This window comes from Paramisgurnus dabryanus, chromosome 2 (assembly GCF_030506205.2).
Source record: "Paramisgurnus dabryanus chromosome 2, PD_genome_1.1, whole genome shotgun sequence".
Taxonomy (NCBI): domain Eukaryota; kingdom Metazoa; phylum Chordata; class Actinopteri; order Cypriniformes; family Cobitidae; genus Paramisgurnus; species Paramisgurnus dabryanus.
In genome coordinates this window covers 2,966,516-2,987,516 of record NC_133338.1, presented here as the reverse complement: position 1 = coordinate 2,987,516, position 21,001 = coordinate 2,966,516, and the positions used below count along the sequence as shown (strand labels likewise).

General features: G+C 38.9%; 2 protein-coding genes across 14 annotated transcripts in view; one reads left to right on the top strand and one right to left on the bottom strand.

Annotated features, from left to right (window-relative positions):
- The window catches only part of LOC135783394 (multiple PDZ domain protein), a 65,470-nt gene extending 63,923 nt beyond the window's left edge, over window positions 1-1,547 (bottom strand). Inside the window, exon 1 of the mRNA XM_073813686.1 lies at window positions 1,413-1,547. The gene's annotated coding sequence lies outside the window, so the exon portion shown is untranslated. The remainder of the gene's footprint in view (window positions 1-1,412) is intronic.
- Window positions 1,548-8,551: 7,004 nt separating this feature from the next.
- The window catches only part of LOC135731522 (adhesion G protein-coupled receptor L3), a 235,137-nt gene continuing 222,687 nt past the window's right edge, over window positions 8,552-21,001 (top strand). For all 13 annotated transcript variants that reach the window (XM_065249565.2, XM_065249552.2, XM_065249559.2 and 10 more), the window contains exon 1: window positions 8,552-9,017. The gene's annotated coding sequence lies outside the window, so the exon portion shown is untranslated. The remainder of the gene's footprint in view (window positions 9,018-21,001) is intronic.

Sequence of the window (21,001 nt, the reverse complement as noted above, 5' to 3'; positions counted from 1 at the left end):
CGTAGACCTCGTGCATGCAAAAGGCCGCTGGAAAACAGACCAAATTCAACACAACACCAACTGTGATGTTACATGTCCAGATGTACACCCCAACATTAAATTACATTACACATTAATTACAATGTTGTTACGATGCTAAAAAAGTTGTGATTGCTAAGTTAGCGCTTTATGCAAGTTAATGCTATATGCTAGTTAATACTATATGCTAGCATTTAGACTGAAGTTTTCCTATTGACGCTACAGTTACGTTTTGCAGATCCATACTGAAAAAAAAACATAAACTTTCCACTCAGAAACGTCCATTAACAATCTCCAAACAATTGATTATTCTTCAAAATCTGATACAGACTCAAACTTAAGATCTGTTTACACACACACAGAGCTACTGAAGGGGACGCTCTGAGAAACAGCCAATCAGATAAGAGCTCAACATTATTATTCATGACCCTTTCAAAAAATAATAATAGATAATTTCATTCAAAGGGATTTTTAAGGTTATAAATGTACATGTAAAACCATATCTGAATAATTTTTTGCACTTAATAAAGTTATAAACCTTCTATGTAGCTATCAGAGAACAATTTAACAGATTATTATGTATTTCTTGGCACCTTTAAATATATTTGAAACCATTTTCCATAAGCCTGCTACTTGATAAAATTACAGCCTGACTGAAAATGACGAACTGTAATGATATATGTGATGCTCGTGTCTCATATTTCCAGCATGCTCTTCAGTGACACTGTTGTCTCCTTGGCAACAAAGTAGCCTACACGCTAACTTCTGAGAAACCTTCCCTAAATACAAAGACACCACAGCAGAGGAACGTATCCGACAATTAAATCTTTACATACAAACGACGACTAAATGACTAACATGTTATAAAGTTTCAACGACAGCTTCAGTAGGGAAAAGTTGCAGTGTTTCAAGTTTTGATATCTAAACAGCAGCGGGTACAAAACATTGTTTGCTAAACTCTTCTAAAGTTTTAAGATCTGTACAGATGATGTTGTAGAGTCCGATTATAAAGTTTTAGTCTGTTAGTTCAGTCTTACTGTATGTTGAAATAATAATGAGTGTTATCATCGCGTGTCCCGTTACTCACAGCTCGCGCGGATCTCTGTGTTTATCGTCCACACAGGCCTCTGTTCTTCCCGGGAATAAAATCCGCTTTCCCCGTCGAGCAGTGAGGATCAACAGGTTGAAGCGATGAAAATCGACGGGAAAAGTTTCTCAAGGGCAGAAACTGCATTTAAACAACGACACACGACGCGACTGTGATGCGCGCCAACGCTCGCGGCGGCGGCGGTGGTATGCGGTTTGAACGCGACGGACGCGCGTTAGTTACAATGTATCAGATGTGAAGATCATCAAAGAGCCGCCATCAAAGAAATAATGAGAGAAACACTTACGCGGGACGCGGATTTTAGTGTCCGGTACTGTGGTCCGTAAAGATGGGAGCTGTGTTTGAAACGAGCCGCCCCGACACACACACACACACACACACACACACACACACACACACACACACACACACACACACACACACACACACACACACACACACACACACACACACTCGAGCGCGCTCCGTGGCTGCCATGACAACTGACCCCTGAAAATACCCCGAACATCTGAGGATAAAAACTACAATACCTATAATTTAAATAGAAAAAATAGTCTATGTGAAATTATTATTTCTGAAAAAATACAATACTGACAGCATATTAGTTTATTTCATTACAAAAGCAATATTATGCTTAAAATTATTTTGAAATGAATAAGTTAGACTGAACAATGAGAAAAAGCATCCAGTCAGAGCCCATAATAGATGTAAACTCATTCATTAGTGTTAACTTAAAAGGCAGAAGCTATTGGATAAAATGAAATTTCTGGTGGGTGACTACACTAAAGATAATAAGAGAGGGTTTGGGATTTTTAGTCACATTAATCCCATATAGTTATTTGTGCTAGGTTTGATGAGTTGCAATGAGAAGAAATTTATTAATAAAACAAATACATTTAAAAGTGTGTTTAATATTTTAACAAATAGAAGAGACCAGGGCTTAGTAATAACAATAATAACAATTCTGTAAATCCGAAACAATCCACAAACGGGCTGTAATACAGGTCCATAAATAACATATAGCCGTATAAGACCTTTGCATGACAAATGTGCTACGCTTATTTTATTTAGCATTAACTTAAATATCCTAATTAAAAATGAACCCTTAAATGTTAGTAATAGTCATAGATGTTCAATGAGTCATGTCCTCATGATGCAGCATTTGGAATAAAGCCCTAATAAACCCAAACTATCCCCACAAAAAAAAAATGGTTCTATATAGCACAATATGGTTCTACACAGGTACTACATAGGTGCTTTATGACACTTAAAATGGTTCCCCTATGATTACGAGCCAGTGAACACCTTTTAGTGCTATTCAGCACCGTTTGTTTATAAACTCTTATTCTTTAAATGGGACATTTTACAAGACTTTTTTTATAAGTGTAAAATAATCTTTTGTGTCTCCAGGGTACATATGTAAAGTTTTAGCTCAAAATACCATACAGATGATTTATTGTAACAAAATTATAATAAATATAATAAAATAATAATATAATAAAATTGCCACTTTGTAGATGTGAACAAAAATGTGCCGTTTTTGGGTGTGTCTTTTTAAATGCAAATGAGCTGATGTCTGCACTAAGGCTACGTTTAGACGGAAACGATCTAAAAAGAAAACGCAAAAGTGGCGTTGCGTTATCACCTTTTATTCTGCGTTTATACGAGCGTTTTTAGGGGGAAATCTGTGTGCATATGGTGACGCAAAAGTGTGTGATATTCGATGTAGTATGCACTCCAGGCGGCTAGGTGGCAATGTGAAGCACTGACACACAACAATACCAAGTCCGAGTGCCTGCTAGGGGTGTGCCATATCATACCGTTCATGATAATACTGGTATAATTTTTTACATGATAAAAAACGTCATATCATGATATCAATGATATAGCGGCGTGATGACGTATGGTGCATTTACGTTCCCTAATGCGCACAGCTACAACACCTTAGAGCTAGGGTGACCATACGTGCCATTCTTCCCGGACGCATCCCGTCCAGGATTTCGGTGCGTCTTCCGGAAGTCGTATTTGTTGACCGCATACGCCATTCAGTTAAAAACATAAGATATACAATCGTAGTTTCATTCTTACCTTAAAATGTAGCGGTTGCTTTTCTGTAATAATAATAATCCTCTATGTCGTATGAGGTTGACAAATACGACTTCCGGAAGACGAACACAAAATCCTGGACGGGATGCGTCCGGGAAGAATGGCACGTATGGTCACCCTATTAGAACAAGAGTAGCATGTCAGCAACGCGAGTACAACTAAGCTGTAAAGGTACACGAGGAGGAGATACTAGCAGGTAGCAGCGGGTGATGTGCGGCCAAAAAATAAACTAATGACTCCGAGCATCGCTGTGCAAATTACTTTAGGCACTGTTAAACTAAAGTGTTAAAGAGTTGCGTTATATAGGGAAAACACTGTCAACTCCTACCACTGTGATGACAGGAACGTATTTTAATGACTGCATTTAAATCCAAAAAATGTTCACAAATGTTCACATTCTAGTTGTACTGACGCACGTTTACTTAATATTTAATTAGACATATCCATCTTTTTTACTCATTTTCCATTAAATTATGCTATCTGATGAGTTTAAAGCTCCGTTTTACCCTGTTTGTTTCTACAGCGAGTGCCATAGATATGTACACTAGATGTAGCCTTGGCTACGGCAGTTCATTGGACCGAATGCATCAACTAGAGCCACCATCTTGAAACAGGTTACACAATGGTGTAACGTAAATAAAATCACCATAAATCGTCATAAATGCGATTTTCTTGGTTTTCTTTCGGTTCGTTTCAACAGTCAAACATGTATTTAGCATTGAGTCCAGAAAAAAATTAGAGTTTTGATATTATGAAAATCTACTTTTTCTAACTATAATTCATAGTGCTAGTAGGCCTAACATCCATACGCAGCACAAAAGCCCAGCATCGTCCATGAATTCGAAGTACAGGCGAAGATAGCAGCGTTACCTTCCTATGACAAGACCCCTGTTCTTAGATGGCGGCCGTTTTGACGCATACTTAGAACCCCAAGGCGACGACTAGTGTATATATTTATGAGCGATTGCCACATGTTCCTAAACTTGTGCATGCCTGCGACGTAAACGCGTACACGATGAGAGCCACCGTGAGCAGACTTTAGCGTTTTCACCAGGAATGCGGCGGTAGATCGTTTTTAAGATTTCCACTCTGTAGGGTGGTTTCACTTTTTTGCATTTTTAAGCCCCAAAAACGCAGTCATCATGTAAAGAAAGGCACATTATTATTGTGTGTATTTGGTATAATACAATGAGTTTGCATGGTTTATGCTTCAAAAAATATTATTTTCCACATACCCCTGCCTCCCTAAAATGCGTTGATTTTGTACAAAGCTCATCATTCTGAAAAGCGCTGTGTCCTCGGATTGGCCAGCTTACCAGTACATTGTGATTGGCCTGAATACCTCTGGTGTCAGTAGGAAATGTGACGCTCCTTACCATGTTTGAAAGATTCACTCACAATGCAATACTAACAGGAGTTAAAATAAAAAAAAAATGCAGATCAATCAACTTTACCAGTACGGCTTGAGCAGAACGTAACAGATTGGTAAGGTAAGGATACTAAAACATTAAAACCATGTCTGCATTGTAGAAACGACAAACAACAAGCGCTACTCTGCTCTGCTCAACTTGTGTTTGAATCATGGTTTAGTCAGTAGTAAATTCGTTAAAAATCGACTACTTACAGGCTGTGAATCTGAAGCGGGCAGAATTATGATAATGAGCATCGCGACCACGTCAACAGGAAGTAAACTGTTGCCTACAATCTGTGTGTTTGTTGTAGTCCAAGAAAAGAGATTTAAGTTGGAGATGATAACTCTCTTCATCTATGGGGTTTGTACCTTTTGCATATTGTAAACATATACTAATACACACTTACACACCAAAGGACATCGTGAATCAGATAATATGTGCTCTTTAACATCGGGGAATGGTTCATGATCTGTTTATAATGAGACTATCATCATACGACTCTTTAAACTTTTATTCAGGGAAGCTGTATTTATGCTGTGCTTCTCTAGGGATGTGTTGAGAATTTGATAAATCGATGATGGCTGCTGTGTTGAAGAGTTGTCCTAACTAAAGTGCTGAAAACTGACCACTTCAAAGGGCTCTTTAAAATGCAAGGTTTCAAAGGGTGTAGGTGATGGACACTTTGCCTTTGCATTTCTTTAATCATTCGGAGTGAAAAGGTGGCTGCGTCAGTTCAAAGTCTCATATCTCTCGTCAGGTTCACTTACAGATGACAAACAGTTACGAATCCATTTATTTCATTTCCATTTGAAACCACAAGGCGAATGAAATAGGCTTATGTGAGAGTTACATCATAATTATTATTTTATCAGTATTAGCCTAATTGTAATGTTAAGTACATATCAGTGACTATTGTGTTACACAAACTAGATCATTTAATAGTGACCTTAAGTAATAAATTACATGAATAATGATGTTTGCTTTTTTATTAAGTATGCATGCATATCAAGAATTGCAACTAATATATTGAATGCAATGCTTATCATCAATGTAATAAAATATGTTGACTAATACACAATTGGGACACAGGGGACAAGACTTACGAGAAGTCCTTAAAGAAAATAATTTACAGATCATGTGGCAACTGCAAGCAAGCAATACCAAATGATTTTCTTCAACAAACCAAAGGAAATGGTGTGCAATGGTGTCTGAATGAAGCAAACACTGTGCCAGTTATCATGGGTGTGATGTGTCCAGTGAAGTAAAAAGCTGAAAATCAACAGGATTAGCAGGATTATAGTCCTGCACCACTAATGTTTCAGCCATTAATTTGCTTATTTTAGGGGGTTTTGCATTGTTGTGCTATCTAAAGATGCAGTGTTTTATTAAATCAGTCCTTCCATTTAAAGTCCTAAGTGAGATGCATTATTTTGATCGTAAATGATGATCAATCTCTGACAACTTGTGATTGAATAAACTACAAACAGGGCTTTAGGGAGGATTTACAATGGGTAGCTTTATGCATTTTTACTGATTAGAGAGCAATCCAATAATGAAAAGACCAAGTGTACAGTAAATGTCCTTCAAGACATATTTATAATGGATGGCAATATGAGACACAGCTCTGCCAGGTGTACTGTAAATACATCTGCTTGTTCAAGCCGCATAAATAAAATAGATTCCTCCCTAATAAAACAGTGTCCAAAATAACATATGAAGCAAACACAACTCTAACACACTTTTACTGCCAGTATGCACACAAGAAAGAAAGAGATTTTCAGGCATGAGTCAATGCAAAAAATGCAGTATTATATTTAAAAATCTGCATTGATTTTCTGGTTTCCTGTTACAATATTTAAAAATCATAATACATTTACAGATCTAACACCATATAAATAAAATCAAATAGTTTATGTTGCCAGATCTGTAAGTTTGTAGTGCCTTAAAACAATTCTCATTAGGTTAAGCTACTGTTTAAGATCTTAAAACGTATTTTCAGGGGACATTTCACAAGACTTTTTAAAAATAAGTACATATGTGAAGTTTTAGCTCAAAATACCATTCAGATGATTTATTATAACATGTTAAAATTATCACTTTGTAGGTGTAAGCAAAAATGTGCAGTTTTGTGTCCTTTAAAATGCAAATGAGCTGATCTCTGCACTAAATGGCAGTGCCGTTGTTGGATAGTGCAGATTAAGGGGCGGTATTATTATATTAAGATCCCCTTCTGACATCACAAGAGGAGACAGATTTCAATAAGCTATTTTTTTCACAAGCTTGCAGAGAATGATTTACCAAAACTAAGTTACTGGGTTGATCTTTTTCACATTTTCTAGGTTGATAGAAGCACTAGGGACCCAATTATAGCACTTAAACATGGACAAAATACTTCCGCTATACACTTGTTAAATTGATCTCGTTTTGAAATGTTTGATATTTTTGCAGCTTTTCCTTTCGGGATTTAAAAAATAAGCCTATACTTTAAAATTGTATTTATAGCAGTATAAGTTGTACATATCACTGACAGTTTTGGGAAAATGAATTTGGTTGTATTATTTTGGACATCATATTCCACCTCAAAACATGACGATAACTTCAAACAACATGTTCACACAGCCAAGATTTTTGCAACTAGATTTTTTACATTTTGCTTAAAGGAAATGTCTCGTTGCCAGACTGTTTGAGTTTGTTAAATGTTTTTGGTGGCTGTTAGAGTTGCTTACTCACCCAAGAAAAAAAAAAAAACAAGGTCTATGGATCTTACACATATGCTTAATGTCTGGCCTTCAGTTTTAGATTTCAACAGGTGAGTAAAGTCTGAAAGAAAGAATGAAAGCTTGTGATCCCATAACTGCTTTGTTATTCTAAATGTTGTGCAATTAAATCTTGTTAAGTATAGGTTCTGTATGTTTATAATGTGCAGTGACAGGTTGTGCATTTCCATTCTGTGTCTAAACAAAACATTTATTGTAACCTGTCACCCAATCTCAAATCTCAAACGCCTGCATATAAATGAAAAGTGTAATTATAAGGATTAAGTATTGAGGCTTGTGGAAAAACTCGTTTTATAGGCAGCAAGAGAGTTCAATTAATGTTTTTGGGGAGAGAGAGAGAGAGAGAGAGAGAGAGAGAGAGATTTTAATTTTCACTGCTAGGGGGAGCTCTAGACCTTTAATTGTGGTCGATCCACCTTGTGTTTCAACGCAGGGTTGCCATATATTCTCAGAAAAATCCCTCCAGCTCTGTCCAGGGACCTTGTTTAGGTGATGCTTGTGTTTAATATTGTCATTATCGCATTTATTGACGTTGGTATATTCACAGTGAATAAGAATCAAGAATCAAAGAATCAAGAATTTAGTTTGTAAATTCAGATCAGGTTTTAATTAGTCTTAGTCTTAGTCTATGTTTTTTTTTGTGCAATTTTTTGTATGTGACTATATTCATTATTATTATAGTATATGCATTAGTTATTTATTTATCTACCCTAAAGTGAGCCTACTTAAAAATGCCATTCGATTTAAAATGTATTTTGTTTAATAATTATGACAGAATCATTTTAGTAATGTATCCTTTGTATTTTATCATTTTCTTGTTTACTATGATTTTCCCCTTATTCTGTTTTATGTCTCTACTGTTTTTGTAAAAAAAAAAATTTTTATTAAACTAACATAGCACAAGATTGTGAAATGTGATATAAGAATAACATTGATTGAATATTACATTTAAATAAATACTTATTTGATGAGTGCTTGCATGACAAAAAAATCGACAGGCAGCACTAAATCAAAATGAACTTTCACGAATAACTGTTAAGATACAATCATATTACTGGCTATAATTTAGAGTAGGATTTACGCAAACCGCGCATCAATATCTGGCAACCCTCCTTCAGCCCGCATTTTCCTCGGCGTGTGCGCTCAGATCAGACTGTCACCGTGCGCACATTACACCTGGACACCACCAGCGTACTGTTTCAGCATATACAACCGGACAACTGGATGTACGTGCATTTATATTCGCTCCCTGACATTTGCTTTCTTTGCCAGACTGGAGGGATGGGGACACGGTGTGCCGAGGTGGCACTCAGACACATGATGGGCACCCAAACAAGGAGCCTTTTCATTCTCGCTCAGAAGCTGCTGTAAAACACGCGGATATCAGGACACCGATGACCCTGAGAGTGTCAGATTGGACTTAACCGCAGAGAACCTACAGGAATATAAGCGTTTTGCGTTGTGTCACAGTTTATACTCGCGCGCAAGGACGATTTCATTGCGTAAAAGACTGATTGTGTCCGGAGATTCGTGTGCGGGCTGCGCGCACCGGCGCTCTCAAGACCCTCCATCACCAAGAGCTGCACGAAGACGCGGGTAAGTTCAACCTCAATGTCGCACAATATCTCATAATACTGCATTCAAAAAGCACGATTATCTTTGTATATTAAGACGCTTGGTAAGTGGATAGCTGCTGTGCGCATGTGGAATATTAACTGGTGGCATTAAAAATAAATCACCTTTGTGCGTGTTTCTGGGTCTCTGTCATTCCTTCAAACGATTACTTTAGTATCAAGCATTGTTGCGTGTCTCATGGTTAGCAGATTAGCGGTTGGTGAGCAAAATATGTTTTTCCAAACAACCATTGAAATGATCAGATGGTTTCAGAGAGATTTGGGTTGTTTTGAGCGCTTCTACCGCAATGCTTCATTTGGTTAAACGTGTATGGCGCTCACCTGTTATGAGTTTCACTTCACTCCTGCACTGTAAGGGCACGCACAGAAAATAGTTTACTTGATTCATTTTAATATTCAAAAAATCTACTAAACTTCATTTTGAACTTGATCCGGACTGGTTTCTGGTTTTTGCGCAAGGCAAACGCAAAGCGCAACGAGTAAATTGACGCAGTGTGCGGAGAAAACGCCGTTTCAAACTGACCTCTCACTCGTTTTAGACCTTGTTCTCTTATGCGTTTTCACTGAACTGGTGAGGTTTTCTGGTTGTATGGAAACAGTTTAAATGTCTGTACTTCAGGCATAATGGAGTTGGCCTTTATCAGAAACCTCTGAAGGGACATTAGGGGCCCTCTGTTAGTCTCACCTGAATGCATGCTTTCCTTCCAGAGCTGCTTGAAGTTTTAAAGACAGAACAAATGGGATCTGTGTGTACTAGTAATGGTTTCATCAGAGCGGTCCTGGTCTCCGGAGAACCAGAGAAAACCTTTAAATGTGTCCGGTTTTATAAACAGGCCCTTTGGGGGATTGGATCCTGAAATGTAGCATCTTATTAGCTGACATGTTTTTGGTTTGTAGAGTTTCGAATAGCATAAATGTGTTTACAGCATAGAATTGAAACTTATTCTGGTCCTGATCTGTCATGGTTATGTCCAGTCACACTAAGAAAGTCGTCTCCCTTCCCATTCTGAAGGGAGTGAGATGTTTAATGCCTTCAGTCACGCTGCCTGTCCACCCGTGCATTGCTTACAAAACGACTTAAACTGTGCTCAGGATGAGAGCAAATGGAGTGTGAATATGTACCAGATCACTCAAAAAAACATTTATTTTTTGCATGTGGATATCTAGGTAAGCATGGATGTGTCGCCGCATGCCGTAGGACTGCGCTAAGTGCTGTTGACCCGAGTAGACGCATGCTTGAGTCTGTGCCATTAATGGCCTTCACAATGAGTGCAAAAGCACATTATTCAAACTAATACATACCAGCAGACTCTCAACAACAGCGGCATTATCTGGACGCGTGTTAATAACGTCAGTGCTACCCAGTGGTGCTTTCTCAAACTAAAAGCAGAGCTTCTCATTAGCTCTTGAGCGCAGTGGGCAGGAGTCACCTGATCCAGCCAAGAGCTTTGGGAAATGTGCCGTCGAGTGGCTTCCTGTGTGCGTGCGTGCTCGTTCATTCGCTTTAAATAAGATTAGTTCAGTCACCCTGTTGGTGTCCGTCTCAGCACGCCGGTGAACCCCCGGCGAAACCTTCTACTTCATTTTTTCCGCATTCCCGGCAGGTCCTCGGAGGATTGATTGATTACCCGTGAATCTTTTGACCTGGAGCGGTCTCAAATGAAATCATCGCAACACATTAATCAATAAGCGTTGGGTCAGGAGGTTGACCTCTCCAGTGTGGGTCATTTATGTATGTGTGTTACTGTAGTGTGTGTGTCTGATGCTGGATATTTTCATTTGTAACATTTACTTGTGTTTGTGTGAGGTGTACTGTGTAGGTTGGGATGTAAAAAGCAATTTATCCTGTTCACATAGAACAAACATTGAGTGGTTTCTTTGTTATCAGCTATTTACTCAACTAAAAAGCGCAGGTGAGAAATCTCTTTATGTAAGATCCTATAGATGAACCTGAAAACGCTTTGAATTTTCTCCCCTTATGTGTTTGATTCTAAACAGCTGAAATGAATTTGTTCACGTCTCCCTCGAGGGCTGAACCTTGCCATGGCCACCATGTGTTTTGCGTCCTAATGAGAGTGATTTATAACAGTGCGTTTTAATTCACGGCCCAGGTGACACCGGGCCCTGCGATTCGTTAAAACCTTCTTGACTGGTTCCATATGGAACGATCTTATTGAATGTTAATTCGCCGCAGCACTTTCGTTTTTTATTTTAAGCTTACTTTTTTTCAAATATTGTATAATAAAGCTTTTTCTGTCACTGCAAATCTTATTTATGTTTCACCAAATGCGACTCTCACAAATACTTAAACTTCATCCATTGCTCAGTCCCTCCAGAAAAACGCTTTGATGCGATCGAATGATTCAATGCATAATCAGCCAAAGTCAGCATACAGTATTTATGCGGGGGCCGCATTTTTTCAAATACACCGCACTTTCGCCGCATAAATTGCAGATTTCTGCACAAAGTATGCAGTGATTGTATGATTTCATAATCCCTGCATTTTCGTTGCAAAAAGTCACATATATCTTAGCAGAAAATTTTTGCATTTACTTCACACAAGCGCAGCCATGTCCCTTGTTGCTATGGCAACGTTATGAACTGATGTAATTATGCGAATTTTGCAACTTTGTTCCCGCAATTTTTGCAAGTTCGTTCCCGCAATTTTTGCAAGTAAGTTCCCGCATTTTTTGCAAGTTAGTTCCCGCAATTTTTGCAAGTAAGTTCCCGCAATTTTTGCAAGTAAGTTCCCGCAATTTTTGCAAGTAAGTTCCCGCAATTTTTGCAAGTAAGTTCCCGCAATTTTTGCAAGTAAGTTCCCGCAATTTTTGCAAGTAAGTTCCCGCAATTTTTGCAAGTAAGTTCCCGCAATTTTTGCAAGTTCGTTCCCGCAATTTTTGCAAGTTCGTTCTCGCAATTTTTGCAAGTTCGTTCTCGCAATTTTTGCAAGTAAGTTCCCGCAATTTTTGCAAGTAAGTTCCCGCAATTTTTGCAAGTAAGTTCCCGCAATTTTTGCAAGTAAGTTCCCGCAATTTTTGCAAGTAAGTTCCCGCAATTTTTGCAAGTAAGTTCCCGCAATTTTTGCAAGTAAGTTCCCGCAATTTTTGCAAGTAAGTTCCCGCAATTTTTGCAAGTAAGTTCCCGCAATTTTTGCAAGTAAGTTCCCGCAATTTTTGCAAGTAAGTTCCCGCAATTTTTGCAAGTAAGTTCCCGCAATTTTTGCAAGTAAGTTCCCGCAATTTTTGCAAGTAAGTTCCCGCAATTTTTGCAAGTAAGTTCCCGCAATTTTTGCAAGTAAGTTCCCGCAATTTTTGCAAGTAAGTTCCCGCAATTTTTGCAAGTAAGTTCCCGCAATTTTTGCAAGTAAGTTCCCGCAATTTTTGCAAGTTCCCGCAATTTTTGCAAGTTTCTGCAATTTAATTGCATAAAATTGCATAAATATCCCGCATATTTCATTGCATTAAAAAAAAAAACGTGCCACAAGATCAAGGATTTTTGTCCACAACAATCACAAAAAAGCAGCATTTTCCAAAAAGGACTGATTGCTGAGTAGTTGCTCTGACAGCTTAGACAGTGTTAGTTTTGTGTTACCCTTCGAATTAAAAACTGATTACACACCCAATGGAAATTCTTTTTTTGTTTTTTATGCTGATTTTTTTCAGATATTGTACAATAAAGCTTTTTCTGTCACTGTAAATCTTATTTAAGTTTCACAAAACGCGACTCTCACAAATACTAAAATTTCAGCCATTGCTGAGTAGTGTGTTCATTGTGTTCGTTACCCTTTGCATTAAAAATTTATTACACGTCCAATGAATATTCGTTTTAAGATTTTGGTTTTTACGTAGATTTTTTTTCAAATATTGTACAATAAATCTTTTTCCATAATGGGAACCATTATTTGCATGTCCATTACCCTCAAATTGTGCAAATAAAAATAGCGAATTGAAAATACACCCAATTAAAAATCTTTGTTTCAGTTTTTTTTACATTGATTTTGTCAGATATCGTACAATAAATCTTTTCCTGCTAAAAACACATTAGTTGCATTTCCAATACCCTTTGAATTGCGCAAATGAAAATTGCAAAGTAAATTGGAAATACGCAAATTACGCAAAAGCTCCCATGTATCGCAAAAAGTTTTTACACTCGGATGAGGTGGATTTTCAGGCAAGCAATTAGAAAAAGGAATATATTGCAAAAACAATTTTTTTTTGCATTCAAGGTCACCTGACATGCATGAACGTCACATGATCATTCTTTAAAGATGCAAACTTGAAAAAAATTACATATTATAACCTCCCAGAAACACCCTAAATGTGCCCCCTCCGAAATATAAGGAGCTTTCCTTGCTATTAACAAGATACACGTCTGCATCTCTATTGCACCTCCTCCTAAAAATCATAGTTGAATGAACCTAATGGCTAGTGTGGTGGCTACGATAAAGATAAACCTACCACTATCCTTCACCATTGAGCTTTGGAGGGACTTGTGGCAAAAGGAAAAATATGCTTTAGTCGCATAACAGAGGATTCATTTGCAATAATTTTTCTTCACATTTAAAGTGATAGTGAGACATTTGCCAAGTGACTAGTGAGACACCGATAAGTGTGACTAAGCTACGATTGGAAATTAGACTCCCAATGTGGAGCCCCATGTTGGGTGTCTAATTTCTAATCATAGCTTAGTCACGAACCCATGACCCTAAGGTTAAGTGTCTCGTGCTTCACAGACTTGTTAACATTTAGAAATGATCACATACGTTTTGTGCATTATTATGGAAACCGGGCTATTGTTTGATGATATCTCAGAAATGGGATGATGCTTGGTAAGTGTCATTGCGTAAACCTTGTGTGAAAGTGTCTGAGTTCACTTCATGCTGTCTTCATAATGTTGTTGCTCACTGCAATAAATGCGTTGGATTATGGTAAGAAACATCAGCTCTTCAGGAAATAATCCTGACTTCACGGTTACATTATTGAGCGAATTTTTTTTCCATAGGAAAACTGTGCTATCGACACACCAGACCAACAATTTGAAAATCTCCCTCGTTCATCCTCCTGACAGACATACACTGAAGGCCTTTATCTGTTTTAAATAATGGCTCTGCATTGCGGCGATGTGAACTGAGAAACGCTTCGATTCACAGGGCCACGTCTGCGTGTGTTTCACAGACCTGGAATCAGTTATGAGGGCGTTCGGGCGGATTGAGGAGCGGCACGATAAGACGTAGTTTGCATTCAGCTCAAGGCCGCGGAGCGGGGCGAGCTCTCTGCTTCACAGACTGATAAAGCAACATATCTCTCAGATTTATAAACACGCACGCCTTTTGTTTCTGCAGGCTGTGGGAGAAAAAACGTGGTGTGCTGGCTGTTGGTGGAAAGTTTTGGCTGTGTTATTGCGTTGTTTATGTTTTGGACAAGGATGATATGAAGAATAAAGGTCGCGCTCTATAGAAGAATAACAAAAACTTCAAAAGCTCGAAAAGGAATCATTTGCCCAAAATTGAAAATGTTCTCCAACCTCTGGTGTTTAAATCTGGTGTTATTTTTTACTTTTGAAAGACAAAAACGAAACATTTGGTCTTGAAGAGGTTTTGAGATGATCTATCAGAAATGAGTTCAGCTGCAGTCCAGTCTAGAGTAGGGTGACCATACGTGCCATTCTTCCCGTCCAGGATTTTGTGTTCGTCTTCTGGAAGTCGTATTTGTCGACCGCATACGTCATAGAGGATTCTTATTATTATCACAGAAAAGCAACCGCTACATTTTAGGGTAAGAATGAAACTACGATTGCATATCTTATGTTTTTAACTGAATGGCGTATGCGGTCAACAAATAGGACTCCCGAAAGACGCACCGAAATCCTGGACGAATGCGTCCGGGAAGAATGGCACGTATGGTCACCCTAGTCTAGAGGCCTTCACATGTCCACTTACATCCGAAAACCTGAGGTCTGACCCGAGCCGGTTCGGGTGTAAAAGTTTCACGTGTGCCTCGGGTTATATTATTAGCAGCCTCGGGTCTCTGTGAATATAAAAATGAATATGTTTTTGCTAAACGGACCTGATAAGACCCAAACTCTCTTGCGTGTGTGCATTGAGTCCTTTTCTAACCCTTATCTGTTTGCCAAGAGCACTTGCGACATTGTGTTGCTGGCGGTAGGTAAATTTTTGTTAAGCTAGACCTGTCAGTCAATATTGAATGCAAACTGTAAGCGGGTACCTTTGTGTTGTCATCAGATAACAAAGGAAAATAAATGGAGCAGCGGGCCAAATTGGTTGCGAGGCCACCAGTGTTTCTTTCTGTCTGAATGGTGCATGCAGTCAGGTTAAAAAAAAATTGCCACTTGATTTGGGTCGGACTCGGGTCTAATTTTGTGTCGAGCTTGTTTAAAGTCGGGTCTTTAAAAAAAAAAAGATTTATGCACGTTGCGTTCGGGTAAAAAGTGATTCAGGTCATTTTGAGTTGGGTACATTTCTTTGCACCCGAGAAGGCCTCTAGTGCAGTCATCACACAAAATATATCTCTTTTTTTTGTCTTTTGTCAGGTTTTAGTATTTGTGCATTTGACAGATGGAATTGAACTATGACCTTTGTTTTGCTAATACAATTTTCAACCAAGCTACAGGAACACTTAGTGGTGGTTTAAAATCACCATCTTATAATATATTTTCTTTCGTTTGCAAAAGAAATACAAGAGTTAGAATGACATGCCGATGAGTAAATGATGCCTATTGCTATAAATGTTTTTCTTGCGTGTGAAAAGCCATTGAATGTGTTTGAGGCAGATGAAAGCAAAAATGAAACACAATTATTTGCACGATAGAAAATTGAAATGCAACAGCGGGGTAAACTCGTAGACATAACACAACTGTATCTGTACAGATTGAGCGTAGCATTGATTATAGCATGTAAACGTTCAGACACAGATGAACATGAAGAACTGTCCTTTACATTAAGTCAACACAAGTATAAGAGGAGTGCAGTGGATACCACACTATAGAGATGTTAATTATACGCGGTGTATTTAATCACTACAAATATTTGTCATGCCAATAAAGCACCTTAAACACACACACAGATGCGCACACACACGCACACACAGAGAGAGTCATTATTTCGGCTAAATGACTGTGTCATATATAAGTGGCCATCTAATGCTTGAAGTCATTGAATGTGGCAAAGGCTAAAAATGATGGCTAATAACTGCAGGTGCTTATGGGCCGATTAAAGGTGGTGTATAAAACTGTGTGTGTGTGTGTGCATTTTGTGTGTAAAGTTTGTGGTTTGTGTTGTGGGTTTATTTGGACGTCATTGGTTGCTCAGTGTTTAGCGTGGCCATTTGTTAGCATGGACAGCAGCTAAATCCTTTTAATTAAATAAATCCAATCTCTCACCCAAGCCAGAACATTTACTGCTGTGGGCGGTGACAGAACACCTGTCATGTGTGTGTGTGTGTGTGTGTGTGTGTGTGTCTGTGTGTGTGTGTGTGTGTGTCTGTGTGTGTGTGTGTGTGTGTGTGTGTGTACCTCTGTGTATGCTTCTGTGTGTGTGTGTGTTGTATGAGTGCAGCTGTGTGTTATGTCTGCGTGTGTGTGTGTGTGTGTGTGTGCACGTGCGTTTCTGTGTGTGTGTCAGGGTTCCCGCAGGTCCTTGAAATCCTTGAAAGTTTGTGCATTTGGGGGAAAATTCAAGGCCCTGGGAAGTTTTTGAAAATATACATAGATACAGGTCATTGAAAATGCTTGAATCTAATTTATGCAATCCATATTATTCCCTGTGTAGTGTAGGATAATATCATAAAAATTCTAGACTTTTTAAGCACACGTGCTAAACTGTTCACTGTAAATGCTTATATCTTTTGTATGCGAATGTTGATTCATACCTAAATAGAGGTCGACCGATTTATCGGCCGGCCGATTAATTGGCCGATTTTTGGCATATTTAAAAAAATCGGCTTTGGCCGATTTTGCTGCAAAATTAGGCCGATTAATAGGCAGGCGCATCTGCGGGCACCTAAGCGGTGTTGTAGAACTCGTGACGCTGCCTCTTGCTGCACGCAGCTCGCTCCCGTCTCGTGTGTGTGCAGCCATGCCTTGTTCACAAACAGCTTTACTAAATGATGGCGGATCGCGCGAATTAAGCAGCCAGTACAACAGCGCGACGGGCTTATGTCTCGCGGTGCACTGTCCGTGCAAAGATTAGGCTCATTTCATGTGATTAATGAGTGATGATGAGTTTTGTTTGCGTGACAGAGAGAGAAGAGCCGCGCCCGCACGCTTTCTGTCTCCCTGCTTTTATTACTCAAAACAAAACTGACCCGATGGCGAAATTTGGAAGACCAAATCATATCCACCGAGAAAATGTTTTTCGTGTTGTTACAGTAAGACTTTGTTTACAGTTTTGCGCTGCTCAGCCTGGATTAGAACACAGCGCGTTCGATTCGCGAACTGACTCCTTTGAACGGATTCGTTTGAATGAACGGTTGAAACAACAGATCTGTCCCAACACTAAAGTCACAAGACGTCACTGTCAGCACAATCAGTCACTTATAGCGTCTCAGAAATGAGAATGTAAATGTGTTTAGAAAGATTTGCCCTAAATAACAGTCTCAACTAAAAACCATAGACATTTACTATGTTAACTTTATGATGAATAAATATTTTATCAGGTCTACCAAATAAGGATTTTATCCTACAAAGCAATAAAAGCCATGGTAAAAAACTGATCAAAGACGACAGCAGAGTGTCAGGTAATAATCTGTGTCTGATAAATGCATGGTGCAGAGGAGGTTGTAAAACTCTTCAGAAAGACCAGTCATATATTTTTAAATACTTTGACTTAAATAGTGACATTTTTGCATTTAAAATATCTGCTAATAATGATGAGAACATTTTGATTATTATGTACATATAGAAAATCGGCCAAACATATCGGCCATCGGCTGCCCTGATTTCTAAAAAATCGGCATCGGCCAGAGAAAAAGCATATCGGTCGACCTCTATACCTAAATGCTTTTTTGCATAGTTGTGTTTGACACATGTAAACATCTCGGGTTACGTATGTAACTGTTGTTCCCTGAGAAGGGAACGAGACGCTGCGTCTCCCTTGCCATACTACCTGTGTCCCTGTAACGCCGTCTTTGGCAATATTTCAGATAGCGATTTACTTCCTGGCTCTCGCGTCACCCTGTCTTTGTCGTTAAGCCTCACCATTGTTTGAATTTGATATACACATTCAGACGCACTTACCCCTGGAGGCGTCCCCAAAGTGTCACCGCAGTGACGCAGCGCGAGTTCCAGTGAAAGGGAACTGTAACAATGTATCTTAAAAGATAACATGATGTTACCTTGCTCTCACTTGAATTTGAGGGTATTGGACCTGGAAAGTCCTTGAAAGGTCCTTGAATTTGAAGTTAACTAAGGTTTGAGAACCCTGGTGTTCGTGTGTGTCGTTGTATGAGTGCATCTGTGTGTAAGATTCAGCTTTTGTGTGTATTTTGCAGCAGATGAGAGCAGGTCACTACATCTATGTGTGCTGAATATCTTGGTTTTGGTGTGCTGTAAAAGTAAAAGTTCAGCCTGTGCAGGTCGTTCATGATGTGAATGCAGGCTTTTAACTTCACACCTGAGTGACTGAAGCACCACAGACATGGACTGAATGCAGATCATTTGATTTAAACTCAATTCTGTCAGCATCTGTCATAAATCTTTCCTGCCCATGCTGATGTTTGTTTTGAACTCTATGTCTACATCAGGGCTCAACATAAAGGACTGCCCGGTGGCTCGGGGCAAGCGTGAGAGACGTTCGGGCCCGTAAAAAGTATTGTCACTTGCCCAATTGGGGGAGTGCTTCACCCTCAGTCACAGAAATATATTTTCATCAATGTGTATTATTTAACATCTTGGAAGCAGACATTTACTTGGGTAAAACACGGCGAAAGAAACAATGCAATATTTTTCACACTTTGGTGTCAGTTTACAGGTAAAGCAGAAAAGTTGGGAGCTTTTTTCGTTGTAACGTGTCTGTTGTATGTATACAATTATATTTGACTTTTGAATTATTATTTTTAATTATGTGACACTGACATTTTTTTATTGGGCCAGTGAAAATTTTGGCAGGGCAAGTGAAAACCTGAACCACTGGCCAGTATAAAAAATATTTGCGTTCTGTACATGTCTTAAAGCTTTGCATATGAGTTTTTGATTTGTGTTAATAAGCATTTGAACAGGTGAATGTGTACTGAAGTAAATGCACAACTACTATACATGAATCAAGGAAAGCAGCAAGAAATGCTTACGGGCAGTTTTTCTGATATGGCGCTGCATTGAACCCTGACAGCAATTGCACCTAATGCATGTCATCACTGTTATATCACATACAGTCCCACTATTTTAAGCTGTAAAACAATGACTTTATAGGACCCTCACATGTTAAATAGTCCATAATAAAAATGTTTTGCTTTACAAAGAAATAATATGGGTGTTTTCACACCTAGTTCATTTGAGCCCTCCAAACCTAGCCCTGAAAAGTGAAGCCAAAACGTCTCGATCGCCCCCCAGTGACTGGTCCCAGTATAGGTCATAAACCCCGCCTCCCCATGTTATTCAATGGGACTTGAGACCAACTAAAAAAATAAATTACACTTCAATTATCTTTTTTCCGAAGCTGGTTTCTGTCATTTAATGTAGTTTTTATCACGCTGATGTACATTCAAATGTTTGTTTTTAAGATAGGTTTGTGTTTAGTTAGTTATTTAATGATATAAAAACTGTGGTGTCACGTCATGATTGACAGGTGTGATATCGTGTGATATGCGCATTCTACTAGGGCGAGGGCGGGGTTTTGAATTCGCCGCTTCACTTCCTGCTCACTACTGCGCATGACTGGTCCCGATATCGCTACTGCGCAGACTCAAGACCCAAGATGTCAGCGCCATGTCGGGACTCTGGCGGCTTCACTTTTCATCAATGGAAGAGAGCGAACAGGCGTCGTCCATCTTTTTTTACAGTCTATGCTCCAAACACTTTCGGAGCAGTTCAGTGTGTATATGTGAACAAACCAACGGATTTCAGACCCCCCTAAAAAGACCTTCTCTTGTGGTTCGATTTCTCTTGACATGTGAAAGCAATGAGGTCCCAGTCTGCTTGGTTTGTGGTTTTGACATCTATCAAAATCAACTGCTGCACAGAAAGCTGGGGTCTGAATTCTTATGAAGTTATGATGTGAACAGGAAAGAGTCTGAAGAGTCCCTTTAGTTCTGAAGAGGACCAAATAAACAACTGGGTCCTCTTTTGTGTCCACTATACCCTGAACACCAAAGGGACTGAGGTCACATTCGGCTAGTTCCTTGAGGTGAACTGGGTTTGGTTCCTTTAAGATGAACTATATGTGAAAACACCCTATGATTTGTCCACAGTACAGTAGATTTGCATGTGTCTGTATGTGTTTGATACAGTAGTTCATGTAAAAGACTCTGCTGACTGAAACCACCTGACCATAGCATCCATACATTTGTTTCTCCCGCTGTCTCTCTTATCTTCTCCTCCTCCTCGTTTCTGTTTCCGCAGTATCAAATGAGAGAGAGAGAGAGAGAGAGAGAGAGAGAGAGAGAGAGAGAGAGAGAGAGAGAGAGAGAGAGAGAGAGAGAGAGAGAGAGAGAGAGAGAGAGAGAGAGAGACTGCAGTAGTGCTCCAGTTGATCTATTGTCTTGACTTTTCTATAGCCAGAAAGGTTAAAGGGGGGAGAGAGATATTTGGAAACAGAGATGCTACAGACGATGTGTATTTTCTTTCGAGTTATTGGCTGGAGAGCCATTTCAGATGAACCTAAACTATATGATCCACATATAAATGTAAGATTTAATTCACCAATCAACAAAATGAGATCCATAAATATATGAAAATGAACTGTAATATATTTTACTTGGCAAACCTTTTATATAA